Source organism: Camelus ferus, chromosome 33, assembly GCF_009834535.1.
Source record: "Camelus ferus isolate YT-003-E chromosome 33, BCGSAC_Cfer_1.0, whole genome shotgun sequence".
NCBI classification, from domain to species: Eukaryota; Metazoa; Chordata; class Mammalia; order Artiodactyla; family Camelidae; genus Camelus; species Camelus ferus.
This window is the reverse complement of record NC_045728.1, coordinates 8981988-9005208: the sequence shown is the minus strand read 5'-3', so window position 1 is coordinate 9005208 and position 23221 is coordinate 8981988.

Below are 23221 nucleotides of genomic sequence, written 5' to 3'. Positions count from 1 at the left end.
TTCTGTCCTTTTACCAGGCTCAGTAGCAGAGGCAGGCTTTCTGTATGACATCACTGAGCCCTGTGAATGTGGGCATCTCCCACATCACACGTGCCCTGCATCTCACTCCTCTTCCCTTCTCCCCATTATGTCCGTGCATCCCCATCAGCAACTTTTGGTCTCCATCGTGAGCTGCTTAGAGCTGTGTAGGCTGCTGGCCACCAGGATGGGACTTTTCCCTGGGAATCCAGTGCAAACTTCCATGAAGAATGGGAGAAGAGGGGGGTTGAGGTGAGGGAAGAAAGTCAAGGGAGAGACCAAGACATCGCTCTCTTCTCTCCACACTTGGGCAACATTTGATCCCAGCTTAGAGGCAAAAACTGAGCCAAACTGGTGTCACTGAAATGGAACGGGAAGTTCTAAGAGTCTCATATATCCCTGCTCAGGTGCACGGGCCCAGGGCCAGCTGAATGTCTGGGAAGAGCACCAGGCCACCTACATGGAGCCATCTGAGGGACACCATGAATTCCACCTGTTTCAAAACATCCCCCTGCACCTGACATCTCCATTATGGTCTCTCCTCCGGGAAAGACGTGGTCTGAAAAGGACCTTGGTCCAATATAAATATGCTCTCCGGGACAAACAATCTCCACTATTTATAAATGCTCTCAGAGGTGGCCAATTCATTCAACACACATATTTTGAGTGCCAACTATACGCTAGGACATCATTTTAGCCGCTGGACTTTAAGCATGATCGGCTATAGTCCTTGACCTCAGGAGCCTCAGGCTAGTGAAGGTCAGAAAGGGAACAGGCACCTCGGATGCAAAGTCCCACGCTCCAAGATTGTGAATTGCAGGCTGACAACAGCAGCACAGAGCAGGGGCACTTCATCTTATTTTGGAAGCTCCAGAGGTGTTTTTTGATGGGAGGAAATTTTAATCTGAGACCCTATGAGTTAAGTATTTCTTATCTCTATTTTAGAGATGAAGAAACTGCATCCTGAATCAAAAAGTCTTACCCGACGTTCCTTGCTATCTGAGTGACAAAGTCAAGACTCAAACATATTTGGACAACAGTGTTAGTCGATTTTCCCATAAATATATATTTTATAACTTTGAAGGGTCGAAGCATCTAGGGCCTTAGGAGACAGGATCTATGAAAGCTGAATCTTACTGGTGGTGGGAGGGGGACAGGGATCAGGTGTGGGGGTGGTGAGAGGCGCGGGCAGGGAGAAAGGCCCAGAGCAGGTGACACTGCTTGGGAAAGGCCAGCCCAGTGGTTGGGTGCTGGGGTGGTGAGGGATTCTGGAGGAGCTGTTGATGAGGCCTGAAAAGAAGGGACAGTGTGATGGACACTCTTGGGTGAAAAAAATAGAATAAGAAAAAGGAGTTTTTAAGGAGAAGTTGTAATAGAAAATTTGATGTGAGCAGCAAAACCTGGCTTTCTCTAATTTGCAATGTTATCCAAACCGGCGCTGCATGGACTAGCCACGGCCACTCCTCCAGGCAGCAGGAGGCAGGCACTTTCTGAAAACCCAGAGAAGAGAGAATTCAGTCAGGGCAGCCAGCTCCTCGGGGGACTCTTCCCAGGAGCTGAACCAGGGGTTTCCCTGAGTCCTTATCCAACATCCCCCTCTCCATCCTCTGTCAAGGCCAGCTCTGTTGCAGAGGGACTTCAAGTAACAGGTGATGAGAACCTGCTTCTTCACTACACCACGACCCCATAGAAGCCCAAAGCTCCCTGCCGCCGGCCTTGGTATTTGGAACGAGCATGGTGACCTGGTACGTAGGCTGGGTCAGATCCAGAGCTGAAATAACAACCACAAAAAGACAGAAACTGTTTTGAGTTGGACCAGAGCTTCTGCCCTCTCCTACGGCTCAAAACTTCCTCCCACTCTTAGAGCCAAGGCAAACTCATCTGAGTTTCAAATATCACCTTTCAGCAGTTGCGGGGCCCAGGCCGCCTTCTCTTCCGACTGAACTCTCAGCCAACCTAGGCAACATTTGGATCCAATTTGATAGAAAAATTGGGTGAGCGCCTTGCCAAATTCCTGTGAATCTGTGTCAAACTCAGTCGTTTAGGCTAAGATCTGGGGTGTGGCTGAGTCTCCCGAGAAATTCTGTGGTTGCACAACTCACAGGAAATGAAGCAGAGGGGATTTTCAAAACTACCTCCAAGGAAGTGAGCTGTGGAGCCTGGATTTGGGAGCTTTCAGCACAGAGTTTAACTGTTCCCCAGCACTTAATGGTCTTCTAGGAATTGCTTGGCCATCTGTGCGTTTTTCTCCGCCATCACCCCCACCCTATGGATTACTATCCGTTTTGAACTGGAGGATGTTAGCACATAGGACTGATAAATTTCTTACCCGAGGCCAAGAAGAAAATGGCTGGACTGGGCTAAAAACCTGACTTGATGAATTCTGTTGCACATAATCCACCAAAAACTTGGTCTCTGACCCCTTCAAAGTTTGTGAGTTTTTCTTTCATTAGGGGCAGGCGACCACAGCAGCAACAAAGACGTCACAATACGTAGTGGGCGATGGGAACGCCACGCATCAGGCTGTTTGGGAAACGGACGGAAATGCAGATTCTTTAGGAGGGGCTCTCAGGACCCTCGAGAGAGTAAGGGGAGTGGGACGGCGGTGCATTCACAACAAAGGGCCCAACTGATCCTGCAGGAGATGCTGGGGCACTGCCGGCCCTAAACAGTTGTCTGGACTTGTGGCACAGGGTCTGGACGATCATTACCTATGAGCCACCTCTGGGGAGGGGACATGACCTTGGGCAAGGATGTTTCCTTTGACAGACAGCAAGGGAGCAAGTTTCCGCGGTCGGGAGGTCGGCAGTCAGCACTCTTGGCAGCTGCAGCACCTGGGTCCTGAAAGGCAACACAGCCTCCCCTGTGGGAGGAGAGGCAGAACTGGATGTCGAGAACCCAGAGTTCTGGGGCCAATTTCATTAAGGTTATGTCCAGAGTGATGGAAATTTGCTCCTAGAACAAGGAACGGGGCAGACAGACATCTCAGGCTCCAGAGATAAAGAGGCAGAGACCTGGAAGATGACAATGGTACACAGAGGTAAACCACTCGGTGGGTCCTATCTTTATATATGGGAAATAAATCAAGCTTGATGGAGCGAAAGGTGGTGACGATAGAGAAATGTCAAAGAAGGAGTCGAGGGCAGAGAAGCCAGTCTACCTCTGGAAAGGAATATGAATTAGCTTAGATGCCTATGAAAATGTCCACAGCTAACAAAATCCAAAGGCCTTGAGTTACTTTTGAAGCATCCTGGAGTCCCTACTTTCTTCCCAGAAGCTACTCCCAGGCTTCCTGGAGGCTTGGCCTCGGTGCTAACGTGGTCCCAGCCTAGCGAGTGGGAGGTGACTAGGGCAGGAGTCAGGAGACCTGAGTCTGGGGATTCTTGGTCAACCAGGTGCCTTTGACCTCGCCAATTCTTTATCTTTACCTGTTTTCCTCGTCTTTTCCCAATACTACAATTATTGGAAGATGCACTCATTGTCCTGCACTGCATTTCTGAAAACGTGAGAAGACATGAGGGGGTTTCAAAAACGGACTTCCCCGGTGGTCTCTTTTCTCTCCCGTTCCCGTTCCCCACGCCGCCTCTTTAGGGCAGGCCTGTAATGCTGTTTAGACACTTCTTCTTGTTTGTTACCACTTTCATTTTTGTTTACATTTCTTCACCTGGAGCAGGTTCTTTTTTCAGCTCAACTCATGGTTCTCTGAACGCGTCGGACGTCTTCCCACCTGTGCGTACCTGCCAAAGCCCTTCCCTCCACGGGAACCCCGCCCTGTCCGTCTCAGAGCCCTCAGTCCGATGCTGCTTGATCATCATGACCCATCTCAACGGCATGGGGCACTCGGTCTTGCAGTGAGTTCGCCCACATGACACTGAAATGACCCACTAACTTGCATTCTTTCGTTCACTAAACCTCTTTTTTGAAATCCTTTTTTTTTTTTTCCCACCTTCATCCCAGACTAGATGAGATGGTCCTGGGCTCAAAGTTAGTCTCTCCCAGTGACTAGTCTTGTGACCTTAAGTAAGTAGTGGACGTGTCTGAGCCTCAGCCGACTCACCTGTGAAACAGGATCCATAAGGGTAACCACCTTCGCAGATGAGACAGCACTTTACAGTATAGAGTCTGGCATTTTGGAAACCTACGTAAGTTCAACTGGAGACGGGTGTGGGACGGAGCTGGAATGCATTAGCAGTGGGTCCTGACTCCTTCACCCGGTGCCAGCGCCAACGGACTGTGAGCAATAAAGGACTTTGAGGTCATTTGTTTTAAAACTACCAGTGTAACTTCTCCGAAGAGGACAACCTGATTTTTCAAAAATGTGGACTGGGAAATTGCCCACGCTAATTTACAAGACTGAATTACATTCCAGTCAGCGCTTAATTACTCACGTGGGCATTTCCCACTCCTGGGTTATCGGTGGAATTCTTCCCCCCCGATTTCAGGCTCCTTCTCCCAGCCACCCAGCGTGTGGCTGGGCCACACCCCCCCTCTGCCATTTAGTGTGGGCTCAGGGAATGCAAACTCATTTTAACTTTTTCCTGAGCGCAACGTCACTGGGAAGTAAAATCTGGATCCCCCAAAGCCATACAAAGCATTCCAAAGTAAAATATAAGAAACATTTTGATTGTTTTTCTGTTTCGGATTATCTGTGCCACTATTCATTTCCTTTTTTGTGGATAATCAAGAACTGGCTGTATTACGGTGAACAGGACTTGAAAATTGCTGAGAAAACTCTGCGAGGCATTGGAAAGTTTTAAGGGTAAATTCATACTCCCCAATATTTACGCTTTACGGCACATACCGCCTTGGACACGGGTTGTAGACTAGGCAGATAGTTTCAACAGTTCCAACTTCAGATATCTTTTTTTTAAGGGTATTTCAGTCTCAGATGTTTTAAATCATTTCAGGCCCATGCTGATTAAAATCAGATAAGGCCCCCAAGACAGAGAGGAAAAGAAAAAGAAACCCCATCTTGAACTGCAAAGATTTTTTTTTTCGATCAACTTATACAAGTTTATAAAAAGAATGAAAGAAGAAAAGAAAGATTGTTATTATTATTTTTCTTTAGCCAAGGAATTTCTCAGCAGCAGCCAGCCAAATGCAGGCGCCACACCCTTTAATCATTTTAACTCCAGCCATCTGAATGTCCTGGACACGTGCTCAAGGCTCTGATAAGCACGCAGCAAAAATAAGCTAAATGGAACATTCCGTTGCCTCATGATCTGCAGAGTCTGTGTTTTTAAGGCATTTATCCAAGTACTGCACATGGGTTATCTTTAATTCCAGCTTCAAGGGACCTAAGGCCACCTAGTCAGTAATGAACGGCCTCTGACATCCAGAGGCAGCTTGTGGTGGCCGTGGGGATTTGAGCTGGAATTCAGAGCCCTTGGGCCCTTTCCTTGGCTGTGTATGCCCAAATCGACTCCAGCCAGACCTTAACGACTCTCAGGGAAGCAGACTCACTGCTTCTTCCTTGGCAAGACCGAATGCAATCAGACAGAAACAAATTCAGTTCGCGGCCTAGTTCCACGCCGTACTAAGCACAAGGACTTGAGACACGGGGTGCGAAGCGAATGCAATACCATCCCTGCCTTCAGGTAGCTCACAGCCAGAAAAGGATGCTCGCGAGTGTGAGATTTAACCAGCACATCACTGCGCCCCATCCCAGGCCCAGCCTGGCCTCTACTTCTGTGAATTCCTTTCTGCAGAGGAAACGGACATCCCTCAGGAGAAGTGTTGCCCCCTCCAGCCCCCACTGATCTTTGTGTCCTTTGGGATTATTACTGTCCTTTTAAACAACAGAAATGAAATGGTCATAGGGCTAGTGTCTGCCTTTCTGAACAACAATAATAACCTTGTTGAGTGTGTAGGACATGCGAGGTGTTCGTGCCTAACGTCTTGTGTGTCCGGTCTCACTCAGTGACTTCACAACAGCTCCTTGAGTTACGTACTTTCATTAACGTCCCATTTTACAGATGAGGAAACTTCACCTCGGAAACTTTAATGTGCCCGTGGTCACGCAGCTAGCAGGACTGAAAATCATGTTTCTTTAATGCCAGAGCCCAAGTTCTTAACTTCTATGTTATCCAGTCTTCCCAAGAATGCCATTCTCCCAGGACAATATCATAGTCTTACACCGCCCTTTACGAACGCGTATGGAGTTTATTCCTTGTTATTTGGTCATTTAATTACAATGGCTTTGTGTTGTTATTTTAATGTTTCATTTGGTTTTTCTGTTCTCTCCTAGAGAATGGAGATGTTCGGCAAATAGGAGCTAAAGGAAAGAAAGAAGGAGGAAGGAAGGAAGGAGGAAGGACACATTTTTCTGATAGAGAAATTTAAGGTCAGAGAGATTTAAGCAACTGGTCTCGAGTTGTAAGAAGTCAGTTACATTATCAAGAGTAGCATCCAGCTGTTAGATTCCAGACCATCTTTTCACTGGGTTAATGCCCTTGGTGCTAAAGGCCCAGGATGCCTTCGGAGGGTATAAGCATGAGGTGAAGAAAGATTTTCAAAGGTTTGTTTTTATCCATGGTTATCAGAAACCATATCATATCAAGGTAAGAGAATTAGCTTTAGGGCAGCAACTAATTCTCTTCAGGAAAGATGGTGTCTGACATGATGAATTCAAGTCACGTGATGTGGTCCAGGCCTACTGTTCATGGCAAGAGTCACACACCAAGCAACACACACACACAGATGGAGGGGGTGAGAGATGGGGCTCGGGGACATGCATGAGAGGAGTGCCAGACGTGCACGAGAAGGAGCATTAAACCACCAGGAGCACAGCAATGGCAGCGCTGCTGTGAGTTGTGACGAAATAGAAAAGGCTGATAAAGGAGTCGGGGGGGATCCAGAATGATCTGGATGCCACGAGGAAGAAAGCTAATGGCTGTCACCCTTCCTCTAGAACCTTCTCCAAGAGTATTCCTTGTCCTGCCCCAATATTTAAGCCCTCGAATTCCTTGACTCTGAAATCTTTCATAAACACAGTTACAATGATCAAAAGAATATTGTGACTTCAAATGTAAGGGAAAATTCAACCATGCATGATGGGAAGAAATAGGAGAAGTTGCATCAGGAAGAGATTTGGAAAAAGTAAAGAAGAATGGGCAGAGATGATCCAGCAATCCCACTCCCACTAATTGGAAAAGACACCTGAGCCCCAGTGTTCACAGCAGCACCATTTACAACAGCCAGGACATGGAAGTAACCTAAATATCCACCAACAGATGATTGGATAAAGAAGATGTGGTATATTTATACAATGAAATACTACTCAGCCATGAAAAAGAATGAAATACTGCCAACAAGGATGGAGATTATCATACTAAGTAAACTAAATAAAAAAGAGAAAGACAAATTTCAAAAAGAGAAAGACAAATACCATATGATATCACTTACACGTGGAATCTAAAATATGACACAAATGAATTAACGACAAAGAAACAGACTCACAGACATAGAAAACAAACGTATGTTACCAAAGGAGAATGAGGAGGGAGGAGGGATAAATTAGGAGTCTGGGATTAACTGATACACACTACTATACATAAAATAGATAAACAACAAGGACCTATTGTATAGCATTGGGAACTATACTCAATATCTTGTAATAAAACATAATGGAAAAGAATATAAAAGAGAATACATATATATATATATATATAAAACTGAATCATTATGCTGTAAACCAGAAACTAACACAATATTGTAAGTCAACTATACTTAAAAAAAAGGAAAAAAAAGGAAGGACAGAAAGGAATACAACTGTACAGGAAGAATCCAATAATCCAGGGAAATAGTTTGATTGTGCCTGGAACGCCTACCCTTTTTACTTCTCTCACAAAGCCTCTGTCAAGAGCCTTTCTGACCCTGTCCCTCCACACAGTTGACGCAGCCTAATGACTGTTTTCTCGGACCTGTAACTGCTATGACTGTCCTTTATGGAGCTCTTCACCCTGCACATTGACTTGCCTCTGAAATATTAATAAGGTAAACATCACCAATGGAAAAGTGCCCTGGGCTCGTTCTAGTCCCCATACGTCCTTCTCAGGAGGCCCACTTCACTGTGGCCTGTTTCAGATGATAAAACAGGCCAGTGGAACAACGATGCACTCTATTCTTTCACAGCAGCTCCCAGCGAAGGAACAGAAGCCTGTAGACTTCTTCGCAAGGAGGCTGAGGAGGAAGGCAGCAATGACAAGAGCCGTGACGGGGGGGGGGGGGGAATGAGGTCACACGAGTCATGCTGAGGACGGCTAGAATCTAGCTGCTTCCTATGGTTTCAGGCAGCATCAGGTAGAGGAAAAAGATTGAGCTTTCAAGTAGGAAACGGAGGTGAATTCTAATATTGTTCCTCCTCATCTTGTGACCACAGCATCGGGTTTATTCCAGGGGTTTAGGACAAGACCGAGGTCCACCCCTAACAGGTAGGCACTCCAGCCACGCCTGGTTATTTAAACCATGAATGGATTTTTCAGCTTCACCTTGGAAGGTGTCAGCACTATTCTCCACGCTTGCACAAAACAAACAAAACAAATCAAAGCCTAAAAAAATTTTTTTTAAAACAATGGCAACCAAAAAATTTTAAAAATTGAAAAAAAATTTAGAAACAACAACAAAAAAACAATGGCAACCAACTTAAGTGGAAAAAATAAAAACAACCTGGAGATAAATCTAGGAGGAAAAATTCCAAAAGAGCGTCTCTCTTTCCCTACGAGACTTCAGGGGGGGTGACAGGTGCTCCCTAAGATGCATCACTGTAAACAAGATGCAGAAAACCGGTGCCTGTTATAAAACGTACGTTTTCTAAACAGAAGTATTCCAGGCAGCCGCGCTCTACGTGGCACGGTGCGTTTTCTGAAGATCAATCAAGGCCTCTCATTCAGGGCAAGCCCAGCCGCATTGTCTGCCCCTTCCTCCAGAAGCCGACTTCTGCCAGGTAGAGAATTCCGTTCCCTTTACTCGTCTGTCAGACACAGTGCTGCAGTATCGCAGGGCCGTTGTTCTGTGTGGGAAACCGACTTCCTGTCTCAACAAACGAGCACACACAGGCTTTTCTGGACACATAATGGAGCCTTTTTTATTTTATACAAAAATCATTCCACACTTAACACATCAATGAAGCCGCTTAAGCTCTACAGCATCTGAATTAAAGAGGAATTGTGAGACCAAAGGGCGCGAAGAGAACCACACAGGGTGTTCTTCAGATCCTCTACTTTTGTTACATTTGATACATAACAAACCCAATAAATATGCTTATCCCAGGAGCTGGGTTCATTATCTCATACCCTTAAGCCTGGTGGAAGTATCCCCGTGTTACCCTTCTCTCCACAGCATCCGTTCTATCGTGACACTCGGTGGCTAGAAACGAAAAATATTGGCATGTTTCTAAGTCGGAGGAATAAGCAATTTTCTCTTGTGGTTCTGTTTGTTCCTGTTTCGCTGAATACAAATGTATATCTATATGTACATACATGCATGTAAGTGCATGTGTCTATATATTATACCCACTGTAGACAGAATATGCACATAGGTATATATGTTACTACACACAGACATGAAACAATAACATGGGAGCTTGTGTTCTTACCAAATACTGAAATATAAAGCAAAAAAGATATGAGGGAAAATTCTTTACTGCCCAGAATTGAACAGGTGCTTAGGACATTCTATAACCCCTGTATAGCTTTTCATGCTATGAACACAGCTTCTGTGAAGGTTACTAGGAAGTTAACATTCACTGCATCTTTTTTTAACATTATGCATTATAGAGAAATTGGAAAATCCCCAAAGAGAGTTCAGGCATCCTCATAAGCTGTGTATCACAGATACACACATACTGAAGTGTATTTTGTGAATAATAATTCAAGTACTAGAGAAAAAGTGTCTTCCATTGCCGTTGCTTCAAAACCTGAAATGCAAAATACGCAGTCAATGAATTAATGTTGACTGAACACATTATTTAAATGTATGTAATCAAATCAATATTGGATTGAGATATATTCCTTTAGCTATCATCTGTGTAGCTGGAGTGAATTGTTGAATAAGGACCCCGAATTATTCAGATAATACTTCTCTCACTGAAGAAAAGGAGTTTAAATCAGAATTCACTCATTCAAGTATCCTCTGTGGAGTGCCAGTTATGAGTCAGCCACTATTCTAGGCACAAGAGAGTCAATGATCAAAAAGACATGCCTCCAGCCCTGCTCATAGTCCAAAAAGAGGGAAGTGAGGACAAATCATGACAATGCAAAGTGGGATGGCAGTCCTTTGGAAGAGCCATACAGGAGCATAGTGGAGAAGACAACTGATTAGTTCAGGGAAGGCAGCAAAAGCCGTCAGCAAAGGACTTAATACTTGGGCGTGGTCTTAAAAGCTGGACGGGAGCATAGAGAGTTTATCAGACAGAGAAATGAGAAGAAAACATCAGGGCAAGCGCACATGAATAAAGACAAGCTGAAATCATGAAAAAGCTTAAGCTCCTTTAATTGGTGCATCATCTGTGTAGTTGGACGATGGAATCTGTTAAGTGAAAAGAAGTGACAGATGGGGCTGGGATGATAGGGAGGGACCAAATAAGAAAGTGACCTGGATGCCCTAACAGAGCACTTGGACTCCTCTCTTGAAAGTAATGAGGAACCAGTAGGGTCTTAACAGACAAAGTGACCAGAACTGGATTTGTATTTTGTCCCAGTGGGTGTCTATACGAACCAACATTTTGAATAATGACTCAGGTCTAGCCATCTATATATCTCTAAATAACTTCATCAGTTGCATTTTTCCTCTCTTGCATTCATTTCTTTGGCATTGCATGTGCCAGCCATGCAGATGATGGACTGAAAGGTTTAGTTTATATCCAGATGTTTTCAGTGTTGTGTAGACAACCACAAAAATATTGAAACAGAAAAGATTCCATGAGGGTGAAAGTCCCTTTACCATGCTTCCCAAGTAAATCTTTGTTGATGGTATCACTAATGGCGGTTCAACTGTGTTTAAACACAGTTATTAAGATCAGATGACCATCTGTTTTCTGCTACAGTGGATGTCATGCAAACCTTCTCCATGGAACCAATGCACCATTCTCTCTTACACAGAAAAAAGCTCAATAAATCACCATAAAACTAACAACAGATTGATACCGTTGTCCATTCTCTTCTTGCACCATTGTTTGTGGATATATACCCAAGATCCAGACATACCCTATTTCTACCCAATCTGCCTTTCTCTGTGGAAAAATAAACCACTAAGCCTTTTTGTCCCTTCTCTAGTCCTGCCCTGAATTTCCTGTCATTCTCCACTTAAACTCACATAAAACAATGATGTTTCATTTGGCCTTTGAATGATGGACAGAGTCTTTTTCATCCTTATTTTCATTTGGGGTTCATTTGTCCATGAATCGTATGGCCTGCAATGAGGTGAGATTTAAATGTAGTCCGAGGCAGGCGCTTTCCCCCAACAGTCTGTAAGAATTCGAAAATCATGAGAAAGGAATTTTCCAGGAAACGCATACCTACAAACATGCCACTGAGATGTGATAAGCACAGAAAAATCACAAGTGTTGACTAAGGAGGGAAAGAGCTCATGAAAGACAGTGTATCTACTGTTCACTTTGAAGATAATACAACTCTACTGGGGATTTTTTCAAGGTCTGGGCACAGAGAGACCCATACATTCATTCTAATTCACACACTTAAAGGATGGAATGACAAAGAGAAAGCTTTTCAGAGGGAAACAACCAAGAAAGTGAAGGGATTGAGGTCACATCATATGAGGGACACTGGAAGCTTCTGAGAAGCATTCATCTAGAGAAAAATACCAAGGAGACCTCGAGAACCAGGCCCTAGGAGGAGGGCACAGCTCAGTGGTGGAGTGTGTGCGCAGCATGCAAGAGGTCTTGGGTTCAATCCCCAGTACCTCCATTTAAAACAAAACAAAACAAAACAGGTCCTAAAACACACAGAATGATGTTGAATGAAAGGATTCCATTTATCATGCACACCTCAAAAAGGAACCATGGATGGAAGAAATGCTGCAATCAATACTGACTTAACTATAAGGAGCAATCATCTAAAGTTAAGAGTCATCCATACAATGAGCCAGTTGAAGGAAAGGGTTTTGTAAGTCCAGAAGCATTCAGACCCGGGTTGGAGCACCACGAGACACGTGTGGGATGATTCCAGAACAAGATGGGTTCTTAGATTTCTAGGGTCTCAACCTGTCATTCGAATTGACCTGAATGTACTGATTTTCCTTTGGTTCAGCCCAAGGTTAGGATGAACTGCAAGGGCCTTCTCTCCTCAGCATGAGTCTGACCTTGATTGCTCCTGGCTTAATCAGCGCTGCGAAGCAGACCTCAGTGCTGGACATCACGTTTATTTGCAGGTATCCGATCCAGCTTCAGAAATCTGGGTTTTGTCATTTTGCCTTGTTTTGTGTCAGGTATAGCTGGTAACCTGACACCAGCTTCTGAACGATGCTCTCATTTGACGATTTGACTTTAGCATTTTTGATCTTGAACTCTACCACATGGAGAAACAAAAAGCAGGATCTGAGCCAGCCCTTCCTTGTACAGGGGCATTTTAAAGCTTTGAGAGTTGAGTATGGGGTTTTTATAGAGGTAACAATGCAATCCATGATTTGAATTGATGCATCCTGACCACTTTTCAAAGTGATCAGGACTTCAGTTGAGTGTTTTTCTTTGCAAAGGCTTTTGTCCATGTTTACACACTTATGGCCTCACGCCATAAACCTGAAGCCAATGAAGACAGTACAGCAGATGTGGGAAAACTTAGACGTTCTGATGTTGATCACTGATCTCTTGGGAAATCAATCAGCCAGTGACCTTTCTCATCTAAGCACTTTAACTGCCCCAACACCCCCTTCCCCTCCATTGAATTATTAACCTGCACTGGTAGGAAGTTTTAGGGCCAATGTACAATTGACTTCACAGGCTTGGAATTTCCCTATGAGTACCCAAATTTTAGGACGTGAGTTCTCTCCTGAAAAAAAAAAACTTCCTTGTCAAGAAAAGGAAACGTAAACAGGTGTCCCTCTCACACCTAAGCGTCCTGGTGAATAAACAGTAGATGAATCATAGGTATGTGAATTACATTACTTTCCACGCACTTTCATGTCTCAGCATGAAGGGGTAACAAGTTGGAAGCTTTGTTCTTGGTTCCTGAAAACCAAACTTATCTGAACACGCTATTCGAGCCCACTTGAAGCTTAACGTTCTCTTATTTCTAATGCTGATTACTCCCTTTTGGGTATTTTCATTACTGAAATATTTTTGAATTTCCAGAAAATTCACATTGGGAATTTTCCACTGATGGGGAGCAGATCAAACGACCTCCAAACATCCTTTCGAGTCCAGCAATCTGTCATTCTTTTTAAATTTAAGTAAGTCATACTGATTCCATACAAGTCTGCTGGGTCATACATGTGCTTACTCTGTGGTGGGGTGGGGGTTGTCACCTACTAGTGAAAGGAAAAGAAAGCAAGCAAGAAATGCTTGCATTTTAGAAAGCTAGAAACAGTACCGATTCCCTTAACAAACATTTATTGAAAGTCTAGTAGATGTCAGGTACTTAAGATACAAAGCTCTGGTCCCTGCTCTCGCTCAGTCTGGTGAGGAAGACAGATCAGGAAGCAGGTCATGTTAACATAGCCTGAGATACCATGACAGGAATATGTGCTGGGTACCTGAGGACATGGAGGAGGGGAACCTAACTCCCAAGAAGGGTGGAGGGGGATGGGGGCTTTCCCAGAGGCACTGATGCTCAGGCCAAAGACTGAGGGGTAAGAAGACTTTAATTTTAAGTCAGGAAGTGAAGAGTGGTGGAGGGTGTGGATGCACAAAATCAGGCAGGTATGAGATGCTGGGACTTTGGAGAGAGGTTAGTATGGATGGGACATAGGATTTCTGTTTCCAGCTGGGGAGTGGGGAAAGCTGAGGCTGGCAAAGTGGGCTGGGGCCAGATCACAGAGGACTTCGTCTGCCAGGTTAGGAAGCACAGATCAGGCAGACATTTAGCTACGTGTGTCTTCTCTAGTTGATCTTCTATACCGTCAGCATCTGGGCTAACCACGTGTCCTCATAAGATTGCATTTTTCTCTCATCTATGTGTTTCTCTTAAATATAATGCAATTTATCCTACAGGAAATAGGGGCGAGAGAGGGAGCTGATGGGGATTTACCACTTAGTCTCGAGCCCCGATGGAAGTGTTGTGCCGCCTGAATCTACGTTGCTTGTTCAAGTTGGTCAACGTGGTCCAGTCCTTTCCCATTCCCGGGCCTTGGTTTCCCCTCTGGCAAAGCGAGATCACTGTGATCTGCTTCAGATGTGCTTTATGTCATTTGGAGAAAAGTTGTTATTTGACTACAGATGCTCTCGTGTTCCTCATTAGACTGTATGAATAATTCACTACCTACATCATCCAGGGCTGGATTATATTTGGAATTTTTATGTGGACCAATTCTTAAGCCAGACTGCTGTGGTTCATCACAAACTTTGATGACATTTTTAAGAGGTAAAGAAAAGGAAATACAAGGAGTTCTTCTGGAGATGAAGAGAGAATGACGGGATAAAACAGTATTAGGGAACGATGGAGATAGACCCAAAACACAGTGGGTAATTGCATATGTCTTTAAGGAGCATCAATAAAAGAGTTTGATCAGAGATACTGAGGAAGATTTTTATGTGGCATCTGATACCATGGCCCAAAATCTCTGCCCACCTTTTCCTATTCTAGAGGTAATCTTAATAAATGTTCATGTGTATTGAACACTTTCTACAAACTAAGGGCACTAGGCATTTGTGACACCATCCTTGCAACCTCTCCAAAAGGTAGATTCTTCTTATCTCCATTTTACAGTGAGAATTTTAAGGTTTGAGAGGTTTGGCAGTGTTGCCAAGGACCCACAGCTAGTGAATGGCAGAGCCAGAATTCAAACCTACGTCCTCCTCTCATACACTGTTGGTGGGAATGTAAATTGGTGCAGCCACTGTGGAAAACAGTATAGAGGTTCCTCAAAAAACTGAAAATAGAACTACCATATGACCCAGCAAATCCATTCTTGGGTATATACCTGATCAAACAAAAACAAAGACATTAATTCAAAAAGATACCCCAATGCTCACAGCAGCATTATTTACAATTGCCAAGGTATGGAAGCAATCTAAATGTCCATAAACAGGTGAATGGACAAAAAAGATGTGATTATATATATATATATATATATATATATATATATATATATATATATATATATATACATGTATATCTATATCTATATCTATATAATGGAATACTACTCAGCCATAAAAAAGAATGATATTTTGCCATTTGCTGCAACATGGATGGACTTGGAGGGCATTATGCTAAGTGAAATGTCAGACAAAGACAAATACTGTATGATATCACTTATACGTGGAATCTAAAAGGTACAATAAACTAGTGAATATAACAAAAAAAGAAGCAGACCCATAGATACAGAGAATAAACTAGTGGTTACCAGTGGGGAGAGAAAAGGAAGGAGGGGCAGGAGAAGGGTAGAGGGGAAAAAAGGGTGATTATGGGATTTTATGAAGTCCTGGGTGTGAAACTTATGAAAACTGTAAAGCATTATAGAACTTAAAGAATCTTTCATTCAATAAAAATGAATAAATAAAATCAGGAAAAAAAAAGCCACACTGGACTAATGTTATTCAACAAAATAATGAATGAGTTAAAGAATTAGTTCCTTCTGAAAGCACCTTCCCCCTAAAACTCCCAAAACAACAACAAAAACAACAACAACAACAACAAAACCAGGTCTTCCGGGCTGCAGCGCTCTTTACTGCTCTGCTTTGGTGCCTCCACTCCAACTGCCTCCAGTCAGTTGCCTCAGGGATTGATTTTCAAGTAAGAGGACAATTTGGGATCAGGATACGGAGATTTTTGCCGCATGAGAGACTCAGTACAAAGATCTGAGAAGTGAGGTCAGGAGCTGTGGGGGAATCACAGCTTTCCTAGGCCTTTCCATGCGGGTAGAAGCTGCTGGGTAAGATGTTCTGACCACTGGCAGACACTGGTACTGATGGTCCTGGGAGCTTCAGTGCACCTTCCTACCTCCACCCAGCCCAGCAGAACTGGACCACGCTCTGGCTTCACGGCTAAGTATTTCTTCTTTAGTTGTGGGGAGTGAGGCAGCAGCAGCAGAAAAGATGAGTTTTATCCAGCTGGCCTTTAAGAGAAAGTCCAATTATACTTCAAAAAAAGTATTTGCATAGTAAGAAGGATTTTTTTCCCCCTTTTATGGATGAAAAATCCCAAGAATAGTCAAGTCAGGGGCTTGTTTAACTGCCTCGTTGGACCTGTTATCAGAACCCGGGTGAAAATATAGGACTCTTTAAATGGTGCCAGAAATTGTGCCTACTGAATGGCCTAGGGAATCTTTCTTCTTTTTTGTAAAAAAAAAAAAATTGTGTTAAAAATTCACGTAACATGAAATTTCTCATCTTGACCATTTTTACGTACAGTCCAGTCATATTAAGTACTTCCTCATAGCTGTGCAATTAACACCGCAACCCACCTCCAGAATTCTTTCATCTTGTAAAAAAAAATCTGTAATCACTAAGCAATAACTCCCCCTTCCTCCCTCCTGCAGCCCCTGGCAACCACCATTCTACTTTCTCTCTTTATGAATTTGACTCCGCTAGGTACCTCATAGGAGTGGAATCTTACGGTATTTGCCCTTTTGTGACTGGATCATTTCACTGAGCATGATATCCTCAAGGTTTATCCATCCTGTGGCTCCCCAAAATATTAGTTGTACTTGTTTTAGCCACCTTAGCCAGTGTCCCTCAGTTTTGGTGACCAGCTGTCCTGATTTGCCCAGGTAATCCCAGTGTTAGGGCTGTAAGTCCCTTGTCCCAGGAAACTGCTCAATCTCAGGCAAGTCAGGGAAGCTGTTCACCCTGCGTCATACTTGAAGGACCTGCCAACACTGATGATGGTCATTACATTTCATAAGACTATTGGAAGGCTTCCAAAAATAAAAAAGACGAAAGTCAACGGAAAACTATTGTTTAAAGTTGCTGTCTACATGATAGTGGTTAAATAAAAAGTAGGAGTGTGCCTAGGCCAGCCTAGGCCATATTCATTACAGGTTGAGGACGAAAGTGAAAGGGCCCCCCAAAAAAACAAACCCCAAAAACACTTTGTCTTATTCATAGCTTCCAAGTGGACTGAAGATGCTAGATTACTGTATCACTTATCATATGTAATATTTATTTCAAAATTAAAGCATGTTATCAAAACACGTTGACTTTTAAAATGCTTTTAAAATACAGGACAAAAAATGGAAATATGAATTACGTATAGAAAGTGTATCACTTTCTGCGTTTGTGGATGACGTTAGTGTGACTCTCTTGCTCATAATGCTTATTCTCAGGTGGTTTTTAAACAACATCTGATTAATAATTCCTTGTTAATATGCTTTTTGGCCTGCTTCTTCCTTTGATTTTATAGGAGTCAGCTTTATTTTTCTCTATGTTTCTAAAGAAAATTTCCTCTAAAGAAAATATCCCTTCTATCATTCTTATTTTTAAATATCTAGGTAGACTTTACCTCCTGAGAGTCTCTATGGAGCCATACGGGTCCTGAAAAACTCTCCTCCTTACATTCTCTGAAATTCTTCTCTTAGCTATCTTTTTAAGACCAAAGATGTGTAGCGGCATCATTCTGCTTTAACTGATTTTAAACACAGTCATATGCTGGAGTTGGATGAATAACTTAACAAGTTGTCTTTTAAGCATCAAGGCTTTTGGAAAAGTATAAAATTAACATGTGTTGCATACAAAGCTAATTATTTAATAATGACAAGCAAACATATTTCTTCAAAATGTCTATATGATACCAAAACAATTGGTCAGTTTCATAAAAAAAAAAAAACCAACCAAAAGAAATTGCAGAAACAAAACTGAATACTGAAAATGTTTCCTCTCCAACTAATTGTATTTCCTTCATGTTGACATGACATGACCTGGATATCTGGGCTTCAAGGACAAACTAATATTTAACAGAATTTTAAAGTGCATACATTTATATTTGTGTGTACGTGTATTCATTATTAACTATATATACACATCCCCAGATATCAATGAATTATTTCAGGAAAAAGTAAAGAATATGTAGTCTATATTACATAATATATATAGTTGTATTTAAAATATCTAGAAGTAATTTCACACAAAGAAAGTGTTAAAAATCAAACACTCATCTGGTTTTTGTTTGTTTGTTTGTTTGTTTGTTTGTTTCTGTAATATGGCATCTGTTAAAGTGTCATCCAGGGCAGTTATAAAAGCAGCCTGACCAGGTCTGAATTCTTGCTAATCTCAGGTGAAGGAGGACATTCGCTATTGATAAAGCCAGTTAATCTCCAGAGCACAACTTGGGCTTCATGTATTTTCAGATGAGAATCCCAGAAATTGACTGGCATTTGCTTCCCACACAAGCTGCAAGTGCCAGCTGCAATGAGATCTATGACTGCGATTCAATGTATTATACTTCCACTTCCCATGAAGAGAGACTCCAAAGCTGATAAAAATGAATTATCTTCTTTCTTTAATTTTGAAAATGCCTTACCAACTTTAACTAATTAACAGATACATCTGATGAGAAATATACACCATCCTGTAGTCTATTACCCAGAGGGGTCTTCAAGTGTATGTGATGTGATGCATCGCTATACTGTGGAAAATTAACTTAGCTCTTAACAATAATTCTGGAAGTGATGTAGAAACTAAGATTGATTCCATGGAGCATTACGAAAAAAGATTCCTGGTAGCAAACTCCTTTGTCCATTACTTAGACCAAAGACATCACGGCTTCCAAAAAATAACCAACCCATAGTGTTCACTCATTGCTGAAACTGATTTTCAGGTTAGCGGGTATTAAATGCAGTAATAACTAGTACCAAAGCAACTCCACTTTAAGGAAAAAGAAAGTTCTCTTTGGCCAGGTGATTTTTTTCCTTGAGATGAGTGACAGCTTTCATGTTTCTGGAATGGGAGATTGGGAAGATGGGTTCTCAGGTTTTTGGTTTGTCCAGTACGTAGATAATGGAAATGGTCATTTGTATTCACATCTTGACATAGATATAGGTTTTCTCTAAAAGATATTCTATCATGTGCCTACAACAGTTCATCATTGTTTTCCTAGCACCTAACATAGTACCTGGTATTCAAAATGTGTTTGCTGAATGACTAACTAAATTAATGGCATCCAATAAATATTCATATTTACATTATGGAAGAAGTCTATGTATTTGCAACATTGGTTTTCACCATGTTTACTAGGATATGACTAGGTACCAAAAATTTACAAGACCTAAGAACTGTTCATACTAGGAGAAATCTCCAGACAAATTGCTAAATATGACAGTATCATAAAAGTCAGGTTCAAAAAGTACCAGAAAATATATGGTTCAATATAATGGATACATTTTTGGTTCTAGTTGCTTACAAGTTAATGCATATGGATTTTTGTTATCTGAACAATAGGAACCCCTGTGAATCAAATAAATCCATTTTGGTTCCATTGACCTGGACACTCCATCTGGTGTCTCATAAATATTGTGAATGATCTTCTCCATCAACCATATGCATACAAAAAGCAAATCCACTTTACCGTTCAGTCCATGTAAAGTCTATCTGGTCTATTAGGGTATGACTGACTCTACTTAACTCTCCCACCAACAGAATTATTCTCCACTTTAGGTGACTAACATTCTGAAAAGAGAAATAGTTTAGCATTAAAGAAAATAGAAAAAAACATGCTTTCATTCTGGGTCTCATAGCTATAATTCTCACAGGCCTCAATAAGGTCTGAGCTAAGAGAAATTGATGTGAAAGAGAAAGTTGATAAGAAGACTGCATACATAAAATTAAATGATTGTTTCCCCCTGTGATTACTGAATCCCTATCACACACACACATATATTTATACAAACATATACACAAAACCAAATTTGCTAGATTATAATTATTAAAGTAGTATTTCTTATTATCAAGAAAAAGTTTCATACCTTTTCGTCAAAGAACTTGACAACCAAAATGATTTAGCATTAAAATACTTGTTTACCAGTGATAACTGAGTACCTGGTACAAGACGATAAAACTAGTGAAAAGATAGGAAATCACCATTTTCAATTGTTGAGCAACGGGCAACGTAGAACCATGATTACTGTGGGAAAAAAGCTAAATTAGGGGAACTCCTTAATTTCCCCAGCTTTCTGCTTGCAGGCACTTTCTGAACTGCAGTGCAGGGAAAGGGAAGTCAGAAAACAATGGTCTTGCTTGGCTGAAGAGAAAAGGAACAGAGTCTGGAGTTCCTGTGTTGGAACCTGTGGGTCAGGGTACCAGCTAAAAGGGAGCTGTACAGAGAAGGAGCTTCAGAAATCTGCACTGGAAGCCCGGAGTGTTTGAACACAAAGATTCACGTGTGCAGGACAAGAAACCATGAGGTCGTGAGCAGAACCACCATTGAGCAAAGACAACTACTGGGGGAAAAAAAAAACACTGGGGATCTGTAATAGAACAAGCACAAGATCTCGCACAACATTGAGAGACTTTCAAGTTCTAACCAACCAGAGTGTAAAAGCCTCTGAGAGAACCCGCAGTGCTTGGTAGAGAATCCAGAAAGGTCATGCCTTAGGAGAAGGGCAAATTTAGCCCTAGCATGAAGGCTCCTCTAGACCTGCCCTAACAGAGTTTAAAAACAAGACCCAAAAGAATCAAGCTGCCTTGATTTAATCCCCTTCCAGAGGAAAATTCAATACTCAGTTAAGAAAGACAACAAAATCCAGACACATAGCAACATACAATCTATACTGTCCAGCATCAGCTCAGGAATTACTACATCTAAAGAAGCTGGGAAACGTGACCCATAACCAGAAAAATCCCCCAATAAAAACAGACACAGAAATGACAGAGATAATGGAACTAACAGACATGAACTTCAAAATAACTGTTATAAATATGTTCAAAGACATGTGCAGCGTTGGTGGTATAATGGCGAGCACAGCTGCCTTCCAAAGATGCAAAGAAAAACATGGCTGCAGCGGGGTATCAAGTAAGGACACACAACAGAGAATGAACATCTTATGAAAGAACACAAAAGGACAAAAAAGAAATCCTAGAACTTAAAAAAAAAAAAAGAGAATCCAAAAGGAAAAAGTTTCACTGGATGAGCTTAACAACGGAGGGAAAGATGATCAGATTTGACTATAGGAAAGTAGAAATGATCTAAACTATAGTAAGGTAAGCAGGTAAGAAAAGGTTGAAAAAATGCATGGAGTCACAGGGTAGATGTTAAATGCATAACGGCAATGGGAAAAAACAGAAACAAAACAGGGAGGAAAACTGTAAGTTCCTATGTTTCATTTGAGGTGGGCTGATATTGATTCAAGTCAGGCTATGATAAGTTAAGGATGCATAAGGTGAGTCCTAGAATAATCATTAAAATTAAGTAAAGGCGGGGAGGGTGTAGCTCAGTGGTAGAGCACATGCTTAGCATGCAAGAGGTCATGGGTTTGATCCCCATACCTGCATTGAATAAAATAATAAATAAATAAATAAATAAATAAATAAGCCTAATTACCCCTCTCCCTAAACAAACAAACAAATAAATAAAGGTATGAATAATAAGCCAACAGAAGATATAAAATGCAATAGTATAAAACCCTCAATGAATCCCAAATTAGCCTGAAAAGAGGCAAAAGGAAACAAAATATAGATGGGACAAATAGAAAACAAACAGCCAGATAACGGTCTTAACGCCAACCATTTAAATAAACACATGAAATGTAAATGGACTAAATACTTTATTAACAAGGTGAAACTGTCATACTGTGTTAAAAAAGGCATGGCTCAGTATGCGCTGTTTATGACAAACCCACATGTAATATAAAGACACAGATAGCTTAAAAGTTAAAACGTGGGAAAAAAGACCATTAAAACACTCATCCTAAGAATGATGAACTGGGTATATTAATATTAGACAAAGCTGACTTCAGGAAAAATAGTTTTACCAGAAATAAAGAGAATAATGACAGAAGTGTAAAATTATAAAGAAAATACAGTAATCATAAAAAGGTATGTATCTAATAAGAGAATATCAAACTTCATGAGAAAAAAGAAGGATGGAAAAGGAGGAAGCAACAGACAAATTCACAATTAGAGATTTCAACACTCTTATCTCAAAAAAAAAACCACTCTTATCTCAACAATAGCTATTAAACAGAAAATCAGTAAGAACATGGAAGATTTGAACAACCCTAACAATCAACACAACCTGATTTATACATATAAAACACTCCTCTCCAACAATTGGAAAATCCACGTTCTTTTCAAGAGATCATAAAACATAACCGAGATAAATCATTTGCTGAGCCATAAGACAAGTCTTAATAAATTTAAAATAATTTAAATCACTTAAAGTATATTCTCTGGACACAACCAGATTAAATTAGAAATCAGTAACAAAAAAACATTTGGAAAATCCTCTAATGTTTAGAAGTAAATCAGAATACTTCTTATTAAACCATAGGTCTAAGACAAAATTAAAAGGAATTCAAAAACATTTTGAACTAAACAAAAATAAAAACATAACATAACAAATTTATAGGCTAAAGTTAAAGCAGTGCTTACAAAGAAACTTACAAGTTTAAATGTTTATATGAGGAAATAAAAGTGATTTAAAAGTTGTGACCTGAGTCCACCTTAAGAAGCTAAAAAAATCAGAAAATATAAACCCAAAGCAAGAATACAGAAGGAAATAATAGGATAAAAGCAGAAGTCAATTAAATATAATATTGGCAAATAATAGAGAAAAAATAATAAAATCACAAGTTGGTTTCTAAAATAGATTAATAAAATTGATAAAACTTCTACCTATACTAATCAAGAAAAAAAGCTTATTTATGATATTTATTGTGGGTTTTTTTTTGTTGTTGTTCATTTTACCCAATAAAACGTAAGCACTATGAAGGCCAATTAGTTTCGTCTGCCCTGTGTGCTACCATCTCTCAGCACCTAGAGCATCACCTGGAACACAGCAGGGACTCCATGAATACTCACCGAATGAGCTGAATGGATGGAGCACTGAAGGAATGCATGAGCCCTTCTTCTGCAGAGCACTGCAGAAGCAGGGACAGG